Below are 27,711 nucleotides of genomic sequence, written 5' to 3'. Positions count from 1 at the left end.
CGAATGAGGAGTTGGAAAGAGATGCGCAGTAAGTAGCAATTTAATGTTTAATAATGACTGTGTTTAACAATCAGCCCTCAAGATTCTTGAAAATTTAACCATCAGCTGTCATGAGGCAGTACCAGCCGACTCCAGGACGTCACAGGCTGTGTGTGCTGTTTTCAGAACGCAGAACAAGCCTGGCCTCAGAGTGGACGGCAGTGCAGGGATTGTTTCATCTACAGAGGCGAAGTGCTTCACCGTTACTTAGCTGGTGGGTTGAGGACACAGATTTTTTGTTGTTCTTCCATTATTCAGCCAATATTTATGGAGCGCCTGCTACATACTAATCAGTAGGATGCCTGTTGAGACAGTAAACCCATGGTGAATAAAACAGACACAGCCCTGCCTCACGGCGCATATGTTCCCCACTAGCTCTGTGTCTACCAGACTCTGCTGAATCCCTTCCCTCCCAGGTCGGCTCATGCTCTCTGCTCAGCACCTCGTGTTCTGGAGCCCGGTGGAAGGGCTCACAGTTGTGCCAGACAGCCAGGAGCCAGCCTTGACCACTCCCTCGCCTTCCTTTTCCACAGCAATTCACCAATCCTGGCCATTTCCCTTCCTGCCGGAGCTGCCAAGCCCTCCCACTACTCTCCCCCTCTGCTGCCACGACCCTGGCACAAGCCCTCATCATCTCTCGCCTTGACTTCTTCAGAAGCCTCCTAACTTCCTGCTCCGTCTTCCCTTAGTCCGCTCTCCACCCAGCAACCAGGAAATTTTTTTAAAAAATAAAAAATCCTGTTTTTCATTTTTTGTTTTTTTGGTGAGGAAGACTGGCCCTGAGCTAACATCTGCTGCCAATCTTCCTCTTTTTTCTTGAGGAAGATTGTTGCTGAGCTAACATTTGTGGTAATCTGCCTCTATTTTTTGTATATGGAATGCTGCCACGGCATGGCTTGATGAGTAGTGCGTGGGTCCACACCCGAGATCCGACCCCATGAACCCTGGGCCACTGAAGTGGAGCGCGCGAACTTAACCACTAAGCCACCGGGCCAGCCCCCAAAACCTGTTTTTGTGTCATTCTTCGGCTTAAAACCCTGTAAAGACAGTCCAGCATGGTGGTGCAAGGCCTCACCTCTGGATCCAGCCCACGTGGGTGTGTGGCTCACCAGCTGGGTGACCTGGGGCACGATTATATAGCAGCTCTGTATCTGTTTCCCCACCTGCAGAAGGAGGATGATATAATATCCACTGAACAGGGTAGCTTTGAGGATTAAATGAGTTAGCATATGTGAAGTGCTCAGAACAGTGCATCGTCCTTATCATCATCATCGTCGTTAGGATAAAGACCAAACCCCTGACCCCAATCTTCCAGTCTTGGCTGTCAACACTCGCCCTGCTGCTCTGTGTTCCAGAACCCAGTCCCTCTCTGCAAGGTCCTCACCACACTTGCCCTTGCCCGAGCTCATCTCGCCATTGCCATGACTGCCAGCTTTGCCTTTAACTCAACTCGTCCCTCAGAGCTCCTTCAAGACCATGTCTGCAGTGAAGCCTTCCCTCACCCCAGTCTAGATCAAGTCTTGTTATGTTCCTTCAGAGCATGTGTCCCATTGAACTCAATTAGGATGCGTATATAACAGTCATGCCCCGTCTACACTGTGGGCTCCATGAGCATTCCCAGTGCCATGTACAGTGCCTGTAACATGCTAGGTGCTCCATATATATAAAACCTTTGTAGTAAATAGGGCTTATCTAAGACCCATCTGAGAGAACACTTGTTGTAAGCCATGTCTCATTCAGCAAAATTCCAGTATGAATTAGAAGGTTTGGCTGTATGCATGGATTTGATTAATGGTGGTATTTGACATCAACTCTTCACCCTGTTACTCCCATTTCCCAAAACTTCCAAGGGCCCTGCTTAGCCTCTACCAGCGCTCTACGAGTGCTCGGCATGGCAGGAAAAGAACAAGGATAATATCAAGACTTTGGGGCCTTGCCAAAGTATTTCACCCTATAGAGTTGCTAGCTGTGAGCAATCTCCACTTCCCAAGGCCATTCCTAGAGATTCCAGTGAGTAAGTAGTTGTCACAAACACTTATTGAGCACTCACTGGATACAAGACATCATAGCAGCTGTTTCCTACATGCGACTAAACTGGAGAGGGGGTCAGCTTTTCAAAGGAGAGCCTGAAAACCATGGAGGTTCACCTCACTAGGATCGAGCGATTCTTCCCTTGTGGGCACCTGACACAGTGGCTCCAACATATTTTATTATGTGTTTTAAGTCTTATCTATTAGGGAAACATACTAAATTATTGGAGTGAAATGTCATATCTGGGATTTGCTTTAAACTATCCCAACAACAAAAATGGTAAGGAGAACAGATGAGACAAGAATGGCAAAATGTTGGTAACTAAAGCTGGGTGAGGGATGATGGATACATGGACAGAGAGTGGGTGACGGGATTCATTAGACTAGATTCTATTTTGGATTGTGTGTGAAAATTTCCATAACAAAGTTTTTAAATAGCCTCAAAATAGCAAAATAGCTAAAACTGATAGAACTGTAGGAATTCATTGACAAATCCACCATTGTGGTGGGAACTTACAACATACTTCTTTCAATTACACGTGGATCTAACAATCAAAGCTTAATTTCATGGGCACAAAACTTAGCACCCAACAACTAGAGCATACAAAATCTTTAGAAACACACATGGATGGAACATTTATAGAAATTGATCATATACTAAGCCATAAAACAAGTATCAACAAAATTCAAAGAATCTGTACCATATAGACTATGTTCTTGGAACACAATGCAATTATGATATAAATCAATAATAAAAAGACAAACAAAACTGTCTAAATATTTGAAAGTTTGAAATGCATTCTAAGTAACCCATAGGTCCAAGAAGAACTGTCTGATAATGAATCAAAACTTGTGAAATGCCATGAAAACAGTACTTGGAGATATATTTATAGCTTTAGCTTTATTTTATTTATTTATTTTGTGTGTGTGTGTGTGTGTGTGTGTGTGTGTGTGTGGAAGATCAGCCCTGAGCTAACATCCATGCTAATCCTCCTCTTTTTGCTGAGGAAGACTGGCTCTGAGCTAACATCTATTGCCAATCCTCCTCCTTTTTTTTTTCCCCCAAAGCCCCAGTACATAGTTGTATGTCATAGTTGCACATCCTTCGAGTTGCTGTATGTGGGACGTGGCCTCAGCATGGCCAGAGAAGCGGTGTGTCGGTGCGTGCCCGGGATCCAAACCCGGGCTGCCAGTAGCAGAGCGCGCGCACTTAACCACTAAGCCACGGGGCCGGCACAATAGCTTTAGCTTTAAATGCTTATTTTTACCTGAAAATTAGTGAGCAAAGTACACATCTTCAGACATTGGAAAAATAACAGCAGAAAAACTTTTTAAAAAATGAAGGAAACAGATAAAGAAAAAGAACAGAATTTTATGAACATGAAAACCAAAAATACGTTCAAGAAGACTTATGATGTCAAAATTAATTCTTGGAAAAGGTTGATGAATTTGACAAAATATCTGGCATGATATATGAAGAAAAAATAGAAAGGACAAATCGATGGTATTAAGAATGAAAATGGGACGTAACTTCAGATAGAGTTTTTTTGTTGTTGTTGAGGAAGACTTGCCCTGAATTAGTATATGTTGTCAATCTTCCTCTACTTTGTATGTGAGCTGCCGTCACAGCATGGCCACTGATAGACAAGTGGTGTGGGTCTGTGCCCAGGAACTGAACCCGGGCTGCCGAAGCAGAGCGCACCGAACTTAACCACTAGGCCACTGGGGCTAGCCCCAGATAGAGGTTTTTAAAAGTTAAGAGAGCAAGAATATTATGAACAATTGTATGACGTTAGATTTGAAAACTTAGAAATATAATCATTAGTAGAAAATCTTCCTACAAAAAAAATACCCAGCCAAATGGTTGCCGTGGTAAGTGCCATCAACTCTCAAGTAACTTATCCCTCCACTCTTATACAAACAGTTCTAGAATTTTTTTTTAAAAACAAGAGGAAACACTTCTCCCCCACCCCCACCACGAGGCTAATACATTGATACCCAAACAAGACAAGGACCAAATCAAAAAGGAAAACTCCAGGCCACCTCACTTAAGAAATGCCTGGCACATTTGCATTTCATTTTTCTTTCTCCTTCCCTCTAGAAATTGGTATTTCAATAGACAAATATCATATTAGCCAACATTTAATCACTTAAGTGCAAATTTCCTTTTTTGAGTTAACTCAGAAAAACTTGGGCAGACCAGTCTAATGCTTAGAATTGCTCTCAAGGTCCCATTTATTTCACCTACTTAAAGAAATTATTTTTGGTTCGACATTTTTCACACTGTTCTTAGTTTCAAGCAAAAAGAGAAACAAGTTAAATTAACCTAAGTTTTTGTGTGTGTGTGTGTGAGGAAGATCAGCCCTGAGCTAACATCCAATGCCAATCCTCCTCTTTTTTGCTGAGGAAGATCAGCCCTGGGCTAACATCCGTGCCCATCTTCCTCTACTTTATATGGGACACCGCCACAGCATGGTTTGACAAGCGGTGAGTTGGTGCGTGCCTGGGATCCGAACCTGCGAACCCCGGGCCGCCGAAGCTGAGGGCGTGAACTTGACTGCTACGCCACCGGGCCAGCCCCTAAATTAACCTAAGGTTTTATGGAGATAGAAACAAGTTACCAATTTTGGTTGTCAATTATCCTCTTCAATCCTGCCTGGGCTGTCAGGATGGGCTAGGATCCCTTCTGGGAGGGGGAGTGGCTTGGAGGGGCCTGGGCTCAACCCAAGTTGAGTGCCTCTGAATTAAGTAAAAAGGGCATAGCTGCTTTCAAAGCCCAAATACCAACTCCCAGAACAGTTCCCTACGATTAGGAAGTGCCAGGCCCATAAGTCTCCATAAATATTTGTTAAATAAATGCAATACAAGGCAGATTTATTTCTTATTTATTCTCTCCTCTGGGGAAAATGGAGTCACAGGTAAAGTTTATATTTCTGTAAAATAATTAGATAATATACATTTCTAGGGAAAAATGCTCAGCTACATTATATAATAAGATACCTTGATAAACTCATAACTTAATAAAAGCCAAAAAAGAGAGGGAGAAGGGAAATTTAAGCCTGCTAAATGATAATGCTTCTTATTATTTTCTAGGTATAATCTAGGAATCCATTTTCTATTACATCAGAAACAAAAGCCACAGGATAGTAAGCATTCTTGCTTAAAAGACCAGTGTCCAATAACATCAAATTAAACAGCTATACATTGACTACTGTAAATTAAATGAATATCAGCGTTGAGTTGCATAGGTAGAATTTTATATGAATGAAAAAGTATCAAGGAGGTAGGTAAGCCCCCAGTACAAATGCTATGGATGACATTTATGAACTGACTCTCCATCCATAATATCAAGATAAGTGGGTGGGAATGAGCAGCTAAGATAAAATGTATATCTGGAATTCAATTTTGATGTGTCAATGCCAGCAGAGATATAACACAAAGTAATCAGTGAGCTAGAATATGTATGACTAGGAGAAAGGAAAAGAACATTTTCTCCTGAGTCTTGTTTCCTGTGATGAAATAATTGGCCCCTCATGAGTGAGTGTGCAGTACAGATTGGGTGTAGAGCTAATCATTGGAAACGAACTCGTTCTATTAGGTTGATGTCAATGAAAGTCATTACTGAGGGTCAAAATGATTGACTATGGGTAATTCTGTCTGGTTCAACATAATACATCCCTGAGCTATTGATCTGAATTTGATCCATGTGGCATTGTGTGTGGCTTATCTGAAAGTGGCATTTAGCTATCTTCATGTCTAGAAGACCATTGAGCTGTGGGCGAGGAGGCAGCAGCAGAAAGCAGCCGAAGAACCAGACAACACAGAGCAGGATGTGACTTAATGACCACAAAGACCTAGTTAGTAATGGCTAGAAAGACCAAACACACTGGTTCAAAAGCCAAGATGTACAAGATAATTAGAAGAGAAAGAAGCGAAAAGAGATAAAGAGAGTAGGGAAAAAGATGATTGTTTTTTTAATGAACGGGAAGGAAGGGCAGATGGAGGTGTGCCATGGAGGATGGAGAGCAGCAGACCCACTACAGGGATGAGAAGAAATAGCTGAGGTGGACGCGAGAGGCCAACTCCAACAACACTGGGGGCCAGGGCAAGTGGTCGACATATCCCCTTAGGGTCTCATAGGTGCTTATAGGTCTGTGGGGACATTGGGTGAACAGACAAGCTACGTCTGTCACTTCAGTGGCCTCTGGGGGCAGGATGTGTTTCACAATGCCCCATTGTAACAACTAGGGGCTAAAATGAGGCTGAGATGACCCAGACCTGGCAGAGGGCAGAGCTCTGGGTGGCCAGGCATAGCTTCCACTCCCACTTCGGGGAAAGCAAAGGGCAGAAGCAGAAGAACGCTGCCAACCCTACAGGAGAAAATGGACCTCTCTCCAGTCCTTGAAAATGATGAGAACAGGAACACATCTCTCAATACATCATCTACTCAATCATATTATGTATCACAAAGAAAAATATCAAGTCGTCTTTAGATTGAGTCTACCAAAGGCATAGATCCCCGCCTCCCCATGACAGCGGATGGGACTAGATCCTGACAGGGAGTCTCCTAAGAGGATCAGAAACACGGTTCTCTCTCTATGGTGCAGCCCATGGGTGCTGCCCACCTGGGGTGTCCGAAGCGAAATCACCATCATCCCCAACAATCAGCACTGCACCTTCAGTCACCAGAGCCAGATAACTGAATCACCCGAGATATCTCCTCCTTTCCCACCCAGTGCCAGGCTTGTAAATTCCACCTTCTAAATGTTCTCCATACCACTATCCCTTGCGTTCCATCAAGACTTTTTGCCTGGACAACTCTAACAGCCTCCTAACTCACCTCATTGCCTCTGTTCTGCCCTCCTATTCCCCAGGAACCTTCCTTCTAAAACTCATTTAATCCAGCCACTCTCTGCCCAAAGTCCTTAAATGGCTCCCATTGCATTCAGGACAAAGCCCAAACTCCTTATCATGGTCCAGGTCCCCCATGGGTCCTCTGCCGACTTGACTACACTCATCCCTTGCCACGCTGAAGCAGACCCTGTGTCCACCCGTGCTGAATTATTACTGATTTCTCAACACACCACTCTCATATAAGCTGTGTTTGTACATACTGTTCTCCCACTTGGAATTTCTCCTCCCCTTATCCACTCAGGGAACTCTTCATTCCTGGTTTCTCAACACAGGCATCACCTCCTCTATGAAGTCTTTCTAGATTCACGTACCCTGGACTTACCTCCACTATAGACTCAATCACATCGCCTGGCTCCGTTTACATGAGTCTCCCCCACCAGACTGTGAATCCCTAGTGGGCTGGAACTGATTCTTACTCGATTTTGAATTTCTAGTACCTCATATTGTCTGGGACAAATGGGTATTTAATGTTTATTAAGATTAAAATGAAATTAAAGTGCTCAATTCTGCCCCAATGTTCAATTGAAAAATCAAGATCTATCTATTATCCAGTGTCATTGGCCCAGCCGCCTGTGGATTCTGATGAGTGGCATGGGCATTTCAGTGTGAGAGATGGCATTTGTGATGATGGTTGATGAGAAATGATCAGCAAACCGTGAAGCCAGGAAGCTTCATGTATACTGTGTGACTCAGCTCTGAGCCCAGAATCTCACTTGACGAAAGTGGTGAAGTCAGAGTGTCTGGTCCTGCTGACCGACATCTCAGCTGCTGGTGCCCGTAAATCAATCTCTTTTGAGTCTCAGCTTAAAGGACAGGTTGGCTAGACAACACTTAAATTAAACTCCGGTGGAAGGACATTTTTATTGCTCTAGATCTTTCACAATTGTTACTTACGAACGACCAGTCAAAGCATAGATAGACAAAGGCTATTTTCTGTCATCTTTGCATGCTGTCAGTGACAGGTCATCTCAGGACTACACACTTCCCTCAGAACGCTGCCCTTTCCTGCAACAAGGCAACCACAGAGCTGCCCTGAGAGCTGAGCAGGTGATGGCAAGTCCCTCGCCACCCCCTTGCCCACCAGTGTCCCTCAGTGATTGCATCCACAAACCAGAGAGCTGGTCCTTCTATCGAACACGATTAGATAAAATTTCCCTGACACGTTTAAGTCATCACAAAGCACCACTGTTAATTTCATTAAAAGACACGTGGTGCCATTTTTGTGTCATTTGTGGCTGAAACCGTGCTAAAATTAAATGTGATGGAAAGTTTAGGAAAAACTGTGGCTTTGTGTGAGATTTCCAGAAGTGTCTGGTGATGGTGAAGAAGAAAGTGAAGGCTTACAGGGACTAGATATGCCTTGAGCCCTCTTTAGAAAAAGATGGAGTAATAGTAATATGTTAAAAACCCTGCACCAGGGGTCAGGAAGACGGGGTCTAGTCCCTGCTCTGCCACCAACTGTGCTGTATTGTATTAGCCACTTAATCCTGTTGGGCCTCAACTTCCTCATCCTGCAGAGTGTTGATCTCATATTCTTTTCGATGGCTTGTAAGCCTTTTCTTCAAATGCTCTAGTGTGGATCCATGAAAGGGGACAATAGCTCTCCCCGTGGCCCCAGTGTTGTCCTGGATCAGCTAGCACCCTTCCCTCTGAGCCGAAGCTACTCCTGGGGCTGAGAAAGGGGCCAGGATTTTATTCTCTTAAGTCTTATTTACTCTCTACCATCAAGCAGCAAACCTCATGGGTTCAGAGGTTCATTCTGTGAGCAGGGTGTGCTGAATATTCTCTTTGGTCCCCTTCCCAGATCCACGTGCCTCCCTTCTCCGTCTAGTTCTGTGTCTCAGAAGCCTGGAATCTATGAATTGCATCACACGGCCCCCTTGATCCCTGGGTTCCCTTCAGGTTTGGTCAATGGGAGGCATTGGCATGAGATTGGCAAGACAGAGGACATGAATACTGCTGTTCATGAATATATATGCATGAATATCACTATCTATTACAACTGTAGCTAGAGTCTAGAAGTTTTGGCCTTACTTGTCCTTAGAGATAGGGTATATCTTCAATGCGTTGTGTGATGCTACATGAAATCAGGGAAATAGAGCTGTTTCTTAATGGAGCTACGATACCTCAATCTCCAAACACCATTGTTCTTTGATGGGGCGCCTCTGTAGAGGCTGTACCCTATGCTGGGTGAAAGTGAATTCTCTGAAGTCAGACACGTCTGGGATAAAATATCACTCCTGTTACTTGCTGTGGAATTATGAGCAGATACTCAACCCCTCTAAGCTTCAATTATATCAAAATGGCAATAAGAATAGTAGCCACCTGAGATGGTTAGTTTTATGTGTCAACTTGACTGCCACGGGGTGCCCAGATTAAACATTATTTCTGGGTGTCTCTGTGAGGGTGTTTCTGGATGAGATTATTTAAATCGGTGGACTCAGTAAAGTAGATCACCCTTCCCAGTGTGGGTGGGCATCATTTCATCTGTTGAAGGCCCAAAGAGAACAAAAGTTGGAGGAAGAAGGAGTTCGCCCCTTTTTTCTGCCTCACTGATTGAGCTGGCACATCTTATCTTCTCTGGACCTCAGTCTAGAACTTACACGGTTGGCCTTCCTGGTTCTTAACCTTCAGACTCAGAGTGGAACTATGCCACCAGCTTTCTTGGGTCTCCAGTTTGCAGAAGGCAGATTGTGGGACTTCTCAGTCTCCTTAATCGTGTGAGCCAATTCCTCGTAATAAATCTCTTTATATATTTATATATCCTATTGGTTCTTATTAGTTCTGTTTCTCTGGTGAACCTAACTATTACACCACCTCATAAAACTGTTGAGATTACTGAGCAAAACACTACCATGAGGTGCTTATCACAGTGCCTGGCACACAGTATGTGCTCAATAAAATAGGTCTATTATTGTAATTATTGGTAATAAAACTACTGTTAATAATATATCCAGGGAGTATCTCAGTTAAGAACCAGAAAACTTATTGTGTGATTTCTTTGAGAGCAGAGACAGAAGTGCACATTTGGCTGTTTGTAATTCAGCAATAGTAAATTGCACCACCCATATTCATTGCCCTTCCCATCTCATCTTCTAGTTAGATTTCCTCATGACTTTCCTTTATTTTATCCCTCTTAGAGGATGAAAATGATCTGAAGAGTATTTTTGATTTGATGATTCTTTGCAAAATCCCTTATGTTCTCAGAAGGAGCAATGCCCTTTAAAATCTAATCAACAAATAAACAAGCCAGTGACCACAGGGAAGCCTGCACAGAATGGAAATGTGTGTCACTTGGAGGTCTCTTATGATTTCATATTTTAAAAAGACAGAGATGCAAAGGTTTATTTTTAAGGGGTATTTATTTATTGCTACCAACACCTTTTAAAGATGCATCAAAAATATAAAGATTTACAAACTATGTATTCAGTTCATTTTCATTTAGACAATGTATAAAGCTTGTTGGTCTCAAATATTTTTGAAAACCCCATTAACTTGATCTTGATTTTTAATTGAACATTGAGGTAGAAGTGGGGCACTTGAAATTTATTTTAATCTTTAGAAACATGAAATATCTGTTATGTCCCAGACAATATTAGATATGGAAAATTCAAAATTGAGTAAGAATCAGTTCCTGCCTTAGGAGTTTATAGTCTAGTGGGAAAGACACATGTGTAAACAGATCCCAAGGATGTGATTAATTCTGGAAGTCTACCCTATCAGTATACTAGGATATTTTCACCAGGTTTAACCAAATCAGAAAAGGAGCCCACTAAGTTTCTAAGAGTCTTCAAGGCAGCATTTATGGTTTTATTGATGGCAGGTTGATGGTATTAGGTTAACTTTTTAGTCTGGGTGAGACCTATTGTTTGAGTTCCCCATCCCAAACATGAGACTTGAGTGTTGTCCAGGTAGAAAGGAAGCATGGACATACCCTTACATGCCTCTGTGTTCCCTCAGCTTCCTGGAGTGGCCTCGAGCTCACTGTAATTATCTTAAAAGGTAGATATTAATAAAATGCTTATCCATTTGACTTTATGCCTACAGACTAATTTTCATTGGTGTTTGCGTAATCCCTTTTAGTATCTCTTATTCCTGGCTGGATGTCTGTTTGCAGGTAAAGTTCACAGAGTGTTAACGTTATTCAGTCAATCAACAGTTGTTTATTGAAGACCTGTTTTGGGGCCCAACGAGGAAGAGGCAGCCTTGTTGGTAGAACAAGTGGTTACCTGCTTTGTGTGACCTGAGAGGCATTAACAGGAAGGTCCCTCTGCCACAAAAAAGAGCCTCCTTTCCAACACATATTAAACTAGCAGCTGTTGCCCTACATTCCACCACTAGAGACTCATTATTTTGATTTAGCAGGCATCCTCCTTTAAATGTCAATTCCAGGTTAAATCTGGTTGATAAAAACACGGGGTTCATTAACTCTCCTCTCTACATGTTTGAAATTTTCCACGATAAACTTTTTTTTTTCATGTTTACACTCTTTTTGACCTAGCAATTTCATTTCTGATCCTAAGGGTATAATCTGAAATTCAGAGATTTGTGCATGAAGATATGCGTTGCAGCATTATTCATAGCAAAAGCATCAAAACAACTAAGTGGCCAAGAATAGGGGAATGATTAAGTCAATTATAGTCCACCCCTGAGCTAGAACACTGTGCAACATTAAAAGTGATATTTAAGAAGGGTTTGTGTAATGATGTGTCACTTATATTCATAAGTGAAAAAGCAGGACCCCAAATAGTTTATATGATACAGTTCCAGCTGTGTAAAATGTTAAGGATTGAGGAAAACAGAGTTCTAGGAGACAACAGAAAGCCCTGGGTGTGACATGTGGAAAGTAATATGTATGCTGTTTCTGTGCTCGACTGCAACGAAAGATGTACCAGGACCAGGCACAGAGTGAATGAGGACATTTATACACACACACTGCCCTAGAGTTATTTTGTTTTGTCTTATTCTTCTTTTTTTTTTTTTTTTGTGAGGGAGACTGTCCCTGAGCTAACATCTGCTGCCAATCTTACTCTTTTTGCTTGAGGAAAACAGTCCCTGGGCTAACATCTGTGCCAACCTTCCTCTATTTTGTATGTGGGATACCGCCACGGTGTGGCTTGAGGAGCAGTGTGTCGGTCCACGCCTGGGATCTGAACCCGTGAACCCCAGGCCGCTGAAGCAGAGAGTGTGAACTTAACCATTGTGCAGCCAGGCTGCCCCTGCTCTGTCTTATCCCTAAATGGGAAGTGGAATAAGCCGCGTGGCAAGTGCGAGTGGGCCAGCCTGGTGACGGCTGCGTCAATTACAAGGAGACTGGATGGGGCGGGACTAATGAACTATCTGAATGGAAATGACCAATCCTGCAGAGAAATGGTTTCTGCTGTCACATTAGCAGTGAGCGGCTGGGTATTAATGTTGGCAGGGAGAGGGTCTCTGATACACCAGTGAGTGCGGTTTGAGTTTGTGCCTTTCCAACTATGGTCTAAGATATGGAGAGAACCCAGCCAGTCACTAAAGAGACTTGGGCAGTAATTTAATGTAGTACACATATGACAAGAAAAATGTTTCAAAATGTTAGCAGTGATTCTCTCTCGGTGATGGATGTATGGATGATTTTCATTCTCTTGCCTAAGCTCTTGTGTGTTATATAAGTTTCTATAATGAGAAAACATGGATATCAGTAATCTTGTGGGGAGGAAATATGTAAATGTCCTGGGGGAGTCAACCCATTAGTGAGCACTTACTATGGACCAGGCATTGTATTAAGTGCTCTACAGAATCCTCTCTGCAAACTCATGAGGTAGCCAGCATTATCATTCTCATTTTACACATGAAAGGAGCCAAAATTTAGAGATATTAAGTATTCAGCATTAGCTCACATTTCTAACAAAGCGGTAGAGACAAATCTTTCTGATTAGAACCTGTGCTCTTAGCCACGACTGAACGAACATGCTCTCTTTCTCGTGGTTCTGTAAGAGCATCACCATAAGATAGTGGTCCTTTCGATGGGTGAAAAAGTAGAAAGGGTAATTTGAGGGCGTTCAACCGACGTGTATTAAGTGCCATAGGACATGGCCAAAATGAAGGTGGAGGGTTGAACACACATTACTTTTGCTGAAACCCCAGTAAAACCCCAGTAAAGGGAATTTTTTTAAGCACAATAAGGACAGAGAGAATGGGGAAAGAGAAAACAACAACCAATTTTCGCAAATCATAAAGCAAATGAACAAATATGTGAAACTTAGACCCTCAGCCGGCAGCCAGAAAAACCAAAACCAGCCCAATCTGCACCATGGATTTCTCAAACATTTCAGGAAGCAGCAGCAGCAGCATCCTCTTTGGAAGCGAGAGTGAAGATGCTGCAAAAATCAGGAGGCTGGACCACTACAGACCACCAGAAAGGCTACAGGTGAGAGACTGATGAGATCAAGGTTAGTCAGCACAGCAGCAACTGGAACTCTCACGCATTGCCGGGGGGAGTGTAAAATGGGACAACCTAGAATGGGACAACTTTGGAAAATAGTTTGGCCATAGTTATTAAAGCCAAATATATGCCTAATGTATAACCCAGCGATTCCTCTACTAAGTATAAACCCAAGTAAAATGAATGCATATGCCCCCCCAAAAAACATGTACAAGATTGTTCATATTCATAATAACCCAAAATTGGCAAGAGTAGAACACACAAACTGTACTATGTCCATACAGTGGCATGCTATATAGCAAAACACCCCAAAAACTACTGCTCCATGAAACAACATAAAAAATTTTACAGACATAATATTCAGCAAACAAAGCCAAACAGAAAAATGCATACTGCATGATTCTATTTATGTAAGATTCAAAAACAGGCAAAATATATTTACAGTGATAGAACCCAGAATAGCGGTTACCACTGAGAGGAGGGTGGCTGGGAAAGGACAATACACAGTCTTCTGGGGTGTAGGAAATGACCTATATTTTCATGTTGGTGGTGGTTACATGGATGAATATATATATATAATTTGGATAATCTATACATTTAAAATTGTTCACTTTGTGTATGTTATACCTTAATCTTCAAAAAAAAAACACAAGAGGATTGATTAAAAGTTTGAGAAGCAGTTACATTTCCAAATCTTTTCCCACTTTGCAACCAGGCAACTTCCATTCCCTAATGCTGGCAGGAAACTAGAGGTTGATCCTGTAGAGACTATAAAATAGAGGGAATCTGGACTGGGACATACTGGCCACAATTTTGGGCAGGGAAGCTGTGCTGAAAACAGGGGTATAGAAGACCATCTCTGAAAATAACCCCAAACAATTGCACTCCTCCCTATACGGGCATGCTGCTGCTCCCATCAAGAGGTCGACTCATGTTGACTCCATTGAATCTGCACTGGGCCTATCTTCAACCTATAGGATGCAGATAGTGACATCCTGGGACTTCCAAGCACTGGCATTGAGAAGCCCTGTCAGCCTTCACTATCTCCTTCTGAGAACTTCTTGCCATGCTGTGAGGAAGCCCAAGTAGCCACATGGAGAGGTCAACATGGAACAGAGTCAGGCCCTTTGCCCAACAGCCCAGCTGGGCTCCCAGCATCCAATCGCCAGCCATGTGAGTGAGCCATCATGGAACTGGATCCTCCAGCTGGGTGGGCCTCCCCAGCTGATGTCATACAGAACAAACACAAGCTGTCTTTCTAAGCCTAGCTCAAACTGCAACATTGTGAGTAAATATATGATTGTTATTTTAAGCCACTAAGTTTTGCAGCACAACAATAGATAGCCAAAACAAAGGGGAAGTGACTATGAATACTAAATGCATAAGGACCCCTCCCATCCTTCTTCCTCCATTCTGCTTCCAGAATGCTGGCAGCCAGTCTTTCACCTTCTAGTAAGAAATGAGAGAGTCCTTCTCTACACAATTGGACTAGTTGTATCAGTTTTCTAATTGTGGCAAAACAAACCATCTCAGAACTTATTAGCTTAAAACATCAACATATCATGATTCTGTCTGTACGTTGGGCTGAGGTGGGCATTTCTTCCTCTGTATGTTCTTCCTTAGTGTTACTCACGTGGCTGCCTTCAGTTGAGAGCTGGGCTGGGGCTGGAACATTAAGATCCCCTTGCTCACATGTTTGGCAGTTGGTGCTGGCTGTTTACAGGGGGCACCTCAGTTCTTCTCACACAGCCTCTCATCCTCTAGGGCACACCGTCTCTCCAGCAGCAAAGCCCAGACTTCCTTACGCAAAGACTGGCTTTCAAGAGGCTGAAAACAGAAGGTGCAGCTCCTCTTAAGCCTGGACCAGAAGACGTACAGTGTAACTCCAAAACCAGTCTGGATTCAAGTTAAGGAGAAATGGATTGCACTCCTTGAGGGCAGCAGTGGCGCAGTCACGTTACAGCAGGGTGCCCTTTGGACACCAATCTAAGAGGAAAGAGCTAACGATATTGACATGGGAGTTCCTCAAGAAGTAGCTCAGCCATATGATGGACAACAGAGGCCCCTTCCTCTGGGGCCTGTTGTTCCAAGTGCGTGAAGAAAGGGCAAACCCCAATGTGCAAGCACTTTTCAAATCTCTGCTCACATCCTGTTGGCTGCTGTTTCATTGGCCAAAGCCAGCCACTTGGCCAAATTTAAAGTCAGCATGGAGGACTACATGCGAAAATGGGGGAATTCTTGCATCTGTTTGTGCAAATAATCTGTCACATGCAGAATTAGGCTGTGAGCACATGAAATGCTCAGAATTTCAGGGACTTCTCTTGGAGTTAAGCATTTCAATTTAATATTCAGACCATTTTCACTTTAGCCCAGCTGACAATTATAGGCATAAACCCTCTTTCATTTGTCATTCAAAAGAAACATTTTGAGTATAACATAAAGCAAATATTTTGTGTCTCACATGGAGAAGCTGACTGCCAGCCCACCTAGACAACCAGATCTAGGTGATTAGTTGAATATTTTATTGCATTAGCTCTAATTTACTTATAAAAATAAATGGGAAAATGAAAAAGGAAGATGTTAATGTTAGGGATAATAAGGCCACATTTCATAAATGTAATAAAACCAAGACAAGGAGTAAATCACTAAGCGTGTATTTTGACTTGTCAAACTAGGGGATATTTGCCATATTTGTGCTGGATCGGAAAACGTTCTTCTAATACAAAGGAGAAGAAAATTTCACGACACCATGGAAATGGGAATTTTGCCAGCCATGTAGATGAGTGTTATTATGTTGGATGACCTTATCTCAAAGACCAGGAATATGGTACATCATTTTCCCAAGGTGGTAAAATGAGAAGTGATACCGTGAGAGGGACTGGGTTATACATAGATACAGTGACTCTCTTCCACATCCTGGCCTTCAACTCTCTCACTAAGAAGTTCACCATATTAAAGGAGCCTCCACATAGTTGGACCCATTTTCTTGGTGTAGATGGAAGTTGACACCACTCTTCATTATGGGTTTTCCCCGTTGGACACCATCACCATTTCCAAGTTCGTTTTCTGAGGCACCTTAGTAGGGTCCACCCTAGTAATGTACTATTTAAATTACTTGAATGAAAAGAGAACTAACAGACCCTGCATTATGAAAACTCCCCACCCAACACTCCCAGCCCTCTCTGCCACCCACAAGACTCCTTGAAGAACTGGACCTCAAGATGAGAAGCGACATATTTCCTCTTTTGTTAGCTCTGAGAAGCTTCCAGACTGGATGAGAAGCCAGAACTTTTCATCTTGTGGGTAAGTAAGAAGTGGTTTAGCGTCTTGCCACAGAAAATAGATAATGTTTCACTTGCGATCTTGGGTCTAGAAAAATGTTCTGCCTTTGGAAAAATTTTCAAGGAGACCTCGTTACATGTCCTGTTGCTTTATTTATTGAAAGTTGTTATAGGGGCATCTATCTTACCTTCATTTTCGCACCTCTGCTTGGGCAAGGAATGTGTGTTTTAAGTGGTAGTATGGAACTCACTGAAATGCTTTAGCACGCTCAAAAGAGATGGTGAATTGTGTATTAAGGGGCTTAAGGTGAATTAAAATAAGAAAGTTTTAAGAAACAGAGTCTGAAGCCAATGTGATGTATAAGCAATTTGTCATTAAAAATGAATAAAACAAAATCTAAAAAGATGAGTGAGTTTACTGAAGTTGCATAGCGAATTAACAACCTTTTTTACAAGCCACACACCTCATCTCCAAAATAAACACATCAGGGCAGTTAAATGCCAGGCTCACAGTGAAAGAATTGTGTGTTTTATTCACAGTCAAAGTATCTACAGGTCAGTATTTTTCAACCAGCGGCTTATGACCAACTGGTGGGGGGCGGGGCCATGAAACCAACGTAGTAGGTAACAACCAGCATTTTAAAAGAAATGAAAAGGACTATAATTATAAAGTATCAGATGCTGCATGTGGTGAATATTGATTTCTGAAACTTGGCTCACTTCCCTCTATCTCTGTGATGTAAAATGTATTTTTCACAGTGGGTCATGGCCAGAAGTCCCTCAAATCAGCATTGCTAGACACTTGAAAAAAGCCAGACACAGAAAGGCAAATACTGTATGATCTCACTTGTATGTGGAAGTTACAGTAGTAACTCATAGAAGAAGAAACTCATAGAAGCAGAGAGTAGAATGGTGGCTGCCAGGGGCTGGGGGGAGGGGAAGATGGGAGGTGGTGGTCAAAGATGTTAAAAAACAAAATTCAACGAAGTAAATTTAAAGATCAAATTGGCTTTATTTGATGATTCATGCATCAGGCAGAATCCCATCTAGCAAACAGAAAGGAGCTCCAAAGAGCTTTACAAAAGGAAAGGTTTTTGAAAGCAGAGAGGGAGTGAGACAAGGAAGTCGTGAACAGAAAAAAAAGATTCTTTCGAGCAAGTTCACCTTCTTTTGAAGGACAAAAGGGGTCTATTAGGAGGATTATCTCACAGCGCTGATTGAGAAATTCCAGACTGATCAGTTAAGATTACTTTCCTGGGGGAGGTTGAAACTGCAATTAGATGAGGTATTAAGTCACATTTTGGTGACGTGGGCTTAGCTCAAGTGACTCCATCTTGGGCCTACTGTCTCTTTTTTAACCATTACCCCTTTTTGATCAGACTCTCATGTTAACTGAGAGATGTGATCAAAATTTAAGGCATTAGCACCACTCTCAGCTACTGCTCTCAGCTTTTGGGGATCCTTTGCGTGGTATCCATAGGTCATGACATTTTTTGTTTAATCACTGTGACATTCACAGGTCACATCTTCAGGTTCACAATCTCTAAGTCAGACATTCTCTTTGTTCCTTTTCTGATGTTCCACCCTTAGCGAGATCATTTGTTTGGTGGTCAGCAGCTGGCAACATGCATTTAAAGCTTGTGAGAGAACACAACACACCAGGAAGATTGTTATGATTATCATGAGCAGGATAATTCCCAATGTCTGGGGTGCATCTCAAAGCCAGGGTCCACAAGACTCAATCCAATCAAAATCAAACAAGTCAAAGACAGACCCAATTGAAGGAGTCACCTTTTTAAGCCAAATGTCTTGCTCAGTGATCTTATGTAACTGAGTTTCAACTTCCCCAGAAGCGTTAATCCAGGAGCAGCAGGTGGTGTTCGCCACAGCGCAGACACCTCCCTGCTCAGTTAAAAGATAATCAAGGGCTTTCCTATTATCAAGAACACTTTGGCCAGAGAGTCTAAGGATTTTTACTGGGCAGGTTGTTGCTTTAGCAGCAGATTCTACAATCTTTCCAAGAGTTAAGAGGAGGTTTCCAATCAAAGCTTCATTTATATTTACCTCTAACCAAGAAAGTAGGGTTCTGCCAAAGGAAGAGAATCCTGAATCATGAATGCCTCCTAGTAATTCCCGTTTGAATCTGTGGCTCAGGACTGGAAAGGTGACAGCCTTGGAGGCCGGTGAAATTTAAGTGTCTGTAGACCATACAGATGGTTTTATTCTGGTGATTTTTGCCTGTGTCCCTTTCTTTGCATAGATCCTGGATGCAAAGTTCCCTAAGTTTGGGGTTGTTAACCAGAGACAGGGAAACGGACCAGGGCGTCTCTAGCATTATGGACAGATGTGTTTTTTGATGACAAATGAAGCAGTCTGAAAAGTGACCCCCCTTAGCAATGGCCTAGGAGATACAGATGATGGCATTATCTTTCTAGGCCCATGTCAGAATAAAGAAAGAAAGAGAAGAGGACAGGGTTTCACGTTTAGTTAAAGTATGAAGTCTTGATCTGGCCTCTTGGGAGGAAGCAAGTCTTTCTTGATGTTGGCTACTTCTCTTCCTCGTCACTTTGCTTAGGAGGTCTTCAGCATCTGTACAGGACCAGGTGTCAGGTGGAGGCTTTTTCATCTGTGAGAAGTGTACCCAAGCCTCAAGTCCCTGGAGTTTGACTGCCAGCTGGGTGGTGAGGAGGAGCTGGTATAGTCCCTTCCAAGGAGATCCAAGGGCAGTCTTTGTTCTGAGTGATTCCAACTCAGAAGGGTAAGAGAAAATTAGAAGTGCTAGTTTGGAGATTCATAGCCAGATATTTTAGGAAACTGGAAGAATTCAGGATCCAGTCCAGTTTACAGATATATAGCAAAACCTCAAAGAGATAATAGGATTAGAATCTTATGTAGACAAATATGCAAGCATAATTTTTCTCTCTATTTTTACTCCCCTTTTATCAAAGATAATCACAGTAAAACTAATTGCTTTGTATTAAACTCATCCGGATTATTTTCATAAGTGCAGGAAGAATAGTGATTGACCGTATAAGCTCTTTTTAAGACTGTTTGCTGGAACTTTGTAAGCAAGATATCAGGCTGATTTCTCCAAGGGGCTTTATTGGCTCCATAAAGCCAACTTTAGTTTCTTAAAGGTTTCTGGGCATCTCCAAATCTATGTACATCTCCCCGAAATATGGCATTCTAGTCAAAGCCTTAGTAATATAACCAATGTGTTCAATTGTGTTCTGTTACAAGGATAACAGATTCTTACTGAACTTATGCAAATAACTATATTGCCCTAAAAAGAATACTCATGAGTTTCTGAATTGTGGAGAGATCAAGTAGGGAGAAAAAGTAAATGATTCATCTTTATTTAAAAGGGTGTACTTTACCAAATTGCTGGTATTCATAGACACCTTAGGAGAAAATGTTTCCTTAAATCTGGAAAAATAAAATATCAAGGAACTGGTAATATTTCAAAGAAAAAGTTATTAAAATTTTAATCATCCTCCTCAGTTTAGTCAGTCCCGTGTGATTAATTTTTGTTCTGTGAGAATCCAGTTTTCCATTATTTCTGGAAATTCTTATCCAGTTCAGTTTTATGATTTTAAAGTTATTAAAAACTTGAACTTGTCAAAAGCCCTTTCCATGAATCTCCTTGAAGATGAAGTACTTTTGTGGGAACACTTTTGCAAAACATCAGAGTAAAACAATAACTGTCTGTGAAAAGTCTTAAAGATGCTCTTTGTTAAAGATCTGATGGGAGTTCATTATAATGGAATTGACAAGGAAATTTGGTTATTTCTGTAACATGCAACATTTTAAGATAATAACTGGAATTATGACTGATAACATTATACCAGGATGTACTAGACATTAGGAATTTCATATAATTTCTGGAACACTTATAACATACCTGTACCTATACGAATACTCCATAAAGGAGGCTTTGTACTAATTCTTATTTGACAATGCTTCCCATATGATTTAACATATCAAATAAGCCTAATTAGTTTAACATCTCCCTTTTTGCAAGGAGAGAAAACAAATCTTTTGAGATGTTCCAGGAACCCTCTGGAAAATCCCAAAGTTAATTTGAGGTCAAAAAGACTTCATTTAGAATTGATTTTTGGGAAGTTTGTCAAAAAAATAAGAACGGTTTTTGAACACTTGGTCAAATAGGATCATAGGACACTGTGTAACAATACCTAGTTATCTATTTAACCATAGTGACAACTAAAGACTTCACATGCAAGTATAGAATGTTACCCAATTGTCAAAAACCTTAACTCTTTTAATAAAGAAGATTCAGTAGTAATCAAAGACCTGATAAAGATAGCACAGGAAATTATTTTGACAGGTCACAAATTCTTTGTTTTCTAAGCAGATTACTTAAGAGGTAAAGAAAAACCTTTCGAAATCTCTAATCAGGAGCAGACTAAAAGTCTAAGAAAACCTTGTCCTTTTATCAGATGAAAGAAAATTATGTTCTAGTTTTACATAAGTACATTGCTGATTTTAAAACTTAATTTTATGTCTCTTATAATAAATTCATTTGATTTTAGCCAACTTTACACAATGCAAGATTCTCTCTCTCCCTTTCTCTCTTCCCAATTTTCTATTTAATTAGTCCTTATTCTCTTCCTTCCCATCCTGAAATAACCAGCCTCACTTTAGGACAAAATTACTTTCTTTTCCCTCAGAAAATGCATCTCCATTCATAACTTCTCCTATCAAAAACAGATACCCTACTTTCCTAGCTTACAGACATGTTTCCCTTATTACTTCTAGTAGTTTAAATCACATATGTTAGAATTTTTTAACACTAAAAAACCTTAGTTTTTTAGTGAAAATAAAGAAGTAAACAATTATGAACTGTCTTTTATAATAGCATTCTGTGGCTTGGTAAATTTATAAATACTGTTGATAATTTTTGGAAACGTGCTTTCTTGTAGTAAATTTCTCAGTGTGGCACAACACATGTCTACTAATAGGCCCAAATATCTTGAATTCCTTTGTAAAGCAAAATGTGGATAAACCTATGTTCAGTAATTAATATTTCAGTATTTTACCTTATTTAGAAATGATCTAAATATTCAATGCATTTAACTTAACTCATCATTTAACGTAACTTAGCAAAACTTTAAAGTTTCAGGTTACCAAAAAGATTTGGGGAAGCTATTTTAAAAGTTCACATAAAACTTTTTATCCTACTTAGATCTATTTAATTTACTTGTTCTTAACAACCATGTTTAGACTACCTCAAAAACCTTCATGAGAAGAGTCATAAGACAGAACAACCAAACCGAATTGGCAGTCCAAAACAAATGGGACAAGAAACAAAGGAAATGCAAAAGAACCAGAAAATAAGTGACAAAACAGCAACATTAAGCCCTCATATATCAATAATTACCCTAAATGTAAATGGATTGAACTCTCCAATCAAAAGATACAGAGTGGCAGGATGGATTAAAAAGCAAGACCCAACAATATGCTGCCTTCAGGAAACACATCTTAGCACTAAAGACAAGCACAGGCTCAGAGTGAAAGGATGGAAGACAATACTCCAAGCTAATGGCAAACAAAAGAAAGCAGGTGTTGCCATACTCATATCAGACAAAGTAGACTTCAAGATAAAACGGGTTAAGAGAGACAAAGAAGGGAAATATATAATGATAAAAGGGACACTCCATCAAGAAGACATATCACTTATAAATATATATGCACCCAACATAGGAGCACCAATGTACATAAAGCAACTATTAACAAACCTAAAAGGAGACATCAACAACAACACAATAATAGTAGGGGATCTTAACACCCCACTTACAGCAATGGATAGATCATCCAGACAAAAAGTCAATAAAGAAATAGTAGACTTAAATGACAAACTGGAGAGATGGACCTAGTAGACATATACAGAGCACTCCATCCAAAAACAGCTGACTACACATTCTTCTCAAGCGCACATGGAACATTCTCTAGGACAGACCATATGTTGGGAAACAAAGCAAGCCTCAATAAATTTAAGAAGATTGAAATCATAACAAGCATCTTTTCAGACCACAAGGCTATGAAACTGGAAATGAACCAGGAAAAAAAAACTGGGAAAGTGACAAAAATGTGGAGATTAAACAACATGCTACTGAACAACCAATGGATCATTGATGAAATTAAAGGAGAAATCAAAAACTATCTGGAAACAAACGAAAATGATAACATGCCATATCAAACCATATGGGATGCAGCAAAAGCGGTCCTGAGAGGGAAACTCATAGCGATACAAGCCCACCTTAACAAACAAGAAAAAGCCCAAATAGGCAACCTTAAATTACACCTAACAGAACTAGAAAAAGAAGAACAAACAAAGCCCAAAGCCAGCAAAAGGAGAGAAATAATAAAAATCAGAGCAGAAATGAATGAAATTGAGACCAAAAAAACAGTAGAAAGGATTAATGAAACAAAGAGTTGGTTCTTTGAGAAGATAAACAAAATCGACAAACCCTTAGCCAGGCTTACTAAGAAAAAAAGAGAAAAGGCTCAAGTAAATAAAATTAGAAATGAAAGAGGAGAAATTACAACGGATACCATGGAAATACAGAGGATTATAAGAGAATACTATGAGAAATTATATGCCAACAAATTGGACAATCTAGAAGAAATGGATAAATTCGTAGCCTTATACAACCTCCCAAAATTGAACCAAGAAGAAATGGAGAATCTGAATAGACCAATAACAAGTAAAGAGATTGAAATAGTAATCAAAAACCTCCCAAAAAATAAAAGTCCAGGGCCAGATGGCTTCTCCAGTGAATTTTACCAAACATTCAAAGAAGATTTAATACCCATCCTTCTCAAACTATTCCAAAAAAAAAGAGGAAGATGGAACGCTTCCTAAATCATTCTACGAGGCCAACATGACCCTGATACCAAAACCAGACAAAGACAATACAAAGAAAGAAAATTACAGGCCAATATCGCTGATGAACATTGATGCAAAAATCCTCAACAAAATATTGGCAAACCAAATACAACAATACATTAAAAAGATCATACACCATGATCAAGTGGGATTTATACCAGGGACACAGGGATGGTTCAACATCCGCAAATCAATCAACGTGATACATCACATCAACAAAACAAAGAATAAAAACCACAAGATCATCTCAATAGACGCAGAGAAGGCATTTGACAAGATACAACATCCATTTATGATAAAAACTCTCAATAAAATGGGAATAGAAGGAAAGTACCTCAACATAATAAAGGCCATATATGACAAACCCACAGCCAACATCATACTCAACAGGGAAAGACTGAAAGCCTTCCCTCTGAGAACAGGAATGAGGCAGGGCTGCCCACTCTCACCACTCCTGTTCAACATACTACTGGAGGTTTTGGCCAGAGCAATTAGGCAAGAAAAAGGAATAAAAGGAATCCAAATGGTAACGAAGAAGTGAAACTCTCACTATTTGCAGATGACATGATTGTATATATAGAAAACCCTAAAGAATCTGTTGGAAAACTGTTAGAAACAATCAACAACTACAGCAAAGTTGCAGGGTACAAAATCAATCTACAAAAATCAGTTGCATTTCTATATGCTAATAATGAACTAACAGAAAGAGAGCTCAAAAAGATAATACCATTTACAATTGCATCAAAAAGAATAAAATACCTAGGAATAAATCTTACCAAGGAGGTGAAGGACCTATACAATGAGAACTACAAGACATTATTGAAAGAAATCCATGATGACATAAAGAAATGGAAAGATATCCCATGCACGTGGATTGGAAGAATAAACATAGTTAAAATGTCTATATTACCTAAAGCAATCTACAGATTCAATGCAATCCCAATCAGAATCCCAATGACATTCTTCACAGAAATAGAAAAAAGAATACTAAAATTTATATGGGGCAACAAAAGACCCTGAATAGCTAAAGAAATCCTAAAGAAAAAGAACAAAGCAGGAGGCATCACAATCCCTGACTTCAAAATATACTACAAAGCAATAGTAATCAAAACAGCATGGTATTGGTACAAAAAACAGACACACAGATCAATGGAACAGAATTGAAAGCCCAGAAATAAAACCACACGTATACGGACAGCTAATTTTCGACAAAGGTGCTAAGAACATGCAATGGAGAAAGGAAAGTCTCTTCAATAAATGGTGTTGGGAAAACTGGACAACCACATGCAAAAGAATGAAAGTGGACCACATGCTATCGCCATTCACAAAAATTAACTCAAAATGGATCAAAGACCTGAAGGTGAGACCTGAAACTATAAAACTCATAGAAGAAAATATAGGCAACACACTATTTGACATTGGTTTTAAAGGAATCTTTTCGGATGACATGCCTACCCAGACTAGGGAAACTAAAGAAAAAATAAACAAGTGGGACTTTATCAGATTAAAGAGCTTTTATAAGACAAATGAAACCAGAATCAAGATGAACAGACAACCAACCAGCTGGAAGAGAATATTTGCAAAACATACATCTGACAAGGGGTTGATCTCCATAATATATAAAGAAGTCACACAATTGAACAACAAAAAAACAAACAACCCGATCAAAAAATGGGCAGAGGAAATGAAGAGACACTTCTCCAAGGAAGATATACAGATGGCCAATAGGCACATGAAAAGATGCTCAACATCACTAATCATCAGGGAAATGCAAATCAAAACAACACTAAGATACTACCTCACACCTGTTAGAATGGCTATAATCACCAAGACAAAAAACAACAAATGTTGGAGAGGATGTGGAGAAACAGGAACCCTCATACACAGCTGGTGGGAATGCAAATTGGTGCAGCCTCTTTGGAAAACGGTATGGAGATTCCTCAAAGAATTAAAAATAGAGATGCCCTATGATCCAGCCATCCCACTACTGGGAATCTATCCAACGCATCTGAAATCAACAATCCAAAGAGGCTTATGCACCCCTATGTTCATTGCAGCATTATTCACCATAGCCAAGAAGTGGAAGCAACCTAAGTGTCCCTCGACTGACAATTGGATTAAGAAAATGTGGTATATATATACACAATGGAATACTACTCAGCCATAAAAAAAGACAAAATCGTCCCATTTGCAACAACATGGATGGGCCTGGAGCGTATTAAGTTAAGTGAAATAAGCCAGAAAGAGAAAGACAAATACTGTATGATCTCACTCAGATGTGGAATATAAACCAACACATGGACAGAGAAAACTGGACTGTGGTTACCAGGGGCAGTGGGGGTGGGAGGTGGGGGGTGGGGGGTGGGCACAAGGGGTGAAGGGAGTCATATATATAGTGATGGACAAACAAAAATGTACAACCCAAAATTTCACAATGTTAGAAACCATTAAAACATCAACAACAAAAATAAATAAATAAATAAATAAAATTTCACCTTAGGAAAAAAAAAAAAAAAGGAATAATGTCTAAATTTTACCTTGCCAGGCATATTTCTTCCCATTTAAATCAATAGCAAAATCTTCAGGGTAGAAGTCAATTATACTAGAATCCTGTATCAGGGAGAAAAGCGAAGATTCAAAACAAAAGTCACATATTTCTGTTATAAAGAATTTGATACAACTTTCATTCAAGTTATCAGGCCTGATAAGAAAATGAAGTTTCATTCCTTTTAAAAAATGTTATTAAGATATCAGGTCACTAATCCCGGGCCTAGTAAAAACAAAATTAACAATTTTATTTTAAAAGATGAAAATAAAAAGGCCTTATTATAAAAGAATTTTAGAACTGACGACTGTGGGCCCAAGACAGTGAAGAGTTTATTAACTCTAATAATTCCTACTTCTCAGCTGGGTGTCACTCTTTCTAGCTAGGACACAAAACACACGCAGCGGTGACTGCAGGTAAACCAGCCTTCATGCTCTGGTACCCACCACACATGGCTGGAACCAATAAAAATAATGACTTACAGGTATGCTGAGAACAAAATGACTGTTATAAGAATTTCTCCCAAACACACATCAATTTTATTTACTGGGTAGGGTACTGATGGCCAAGGAAAGCAGGGGAAAAAGAGTAGTAAAAAATATACAGAAGAATCCAAATAGTTTTACTTTGTTTCTGGACTTCACTATTTTAACTATAAAAAACAGTAAGTTATATTCAAAGAAAAGAGAAGCCTTCCTGAAATGAGTTTTGACTCTGCGCCTAGTGAATTAAAATCCTGAGGGTCAGAGCGGGCCCAGTGGCACAGCAGTCAAGTTCACACGTTCCACTTCAGCGGCCCAGGGTTCGCCGGTTTGAATCCTGGGCTCGGACCTACTCATCGCTCATCAAGCCATGCTGAGGTGGTGTCCCACATAGAAGAACCAGAAGGATTTACAACTAGGATATACAACTAGGTACTGGCAGCTTTGGGGAGAAAAATGTTGAGGGTCAGAGTAAAACACGAAATGAGAATATTTTACAATTGATACTTAGTGTATTAAATTACTTTCTACTTTCCAACAAACTTCACCTATTCCCAAGTCACATCAAATTTGCTTCACTCCCCAAGCACGAAACCAGGTATTATCAGTGCTACAATCCCCTATATGTCCGCCTAATCTCTCACCAATCTGACATCTCATTTATCAAAAGCTTTAAGTCAGATACAGATTATTCCAATGAGAATGCACTTCATGTAACATCACTACACTATATGGAGGAAATGGTATCCTTCAAATTCCTTTCAAATTCTTACCAGTTATTTTCCAGGCTTTTGTCCTTTGTTCAGCCATTTAGCGACTGTGTATTAGTTACTCTGTTATTTTTTATTCCAACTAAACAAAACAATAAACTTTAATAATTTTAAAGACCAAGTACTCTCAACCACAGTATTTAATGCTGAAATTCTTTAGCATAACAAAAATTAGCTTCGTTTATATATTAACACCTAAGGAGCTTCAAAGGCTTTACAAACAAATCTTATTTAAAGTAATGAATTTCTTTATAGGAAGCTTGAAAATATGAGTCTGGGTTCAATTTCAGAATATAGCTCAACAACACACACTATTATA

At 40.3% G+C, this 27,711-nt stretch overlaps 1 long non-coding RNA gene across 1 annotated transcript; it reads right to left on the bottom strand.

Moving 5' to 3' along the window:
- Positions 1–315: 315 nt before the first annotated feature.
- LOC131402998 (uncharacterized) lies at positions 316–26,218 on the bottom strand. Its single transcript, XR_009219126.1, has 3 exons — positions 26,133–26,218; positions 1,115–1,202; positions 316–341 (listed from the first exon to the last, which is right to left on the bottom strand). It is a non-coding gene; the product is annotated as an uncharacterized LOC131402998 (long non-coding RNA).
- Positions 26,219–27,711: the final 1,493 nt, after the last annotated feature.

The sequence above is a fragment of the Diceros bicornis genome, unplaced genomic scaffold (assembly GCF_020826845.1).
Source record: "Diceros bicornis minor isolate mBicDic1 unplaced genomic scaffold, mDicBic1.mat.cur scaffold_466_ctg1, whole genome shotgun sequence".
NCBI lineage: Eukaryota > Metazoa > Chordata > Mammalia > Perissodactyla > Rhinocerotidae > Diceros > Diceros bicornis.
The sequence above is the reverse complement of the archived record's forward strand: the minus strand, read 5'-3'. Positions and strand labels throughout refer to the sequence as shown.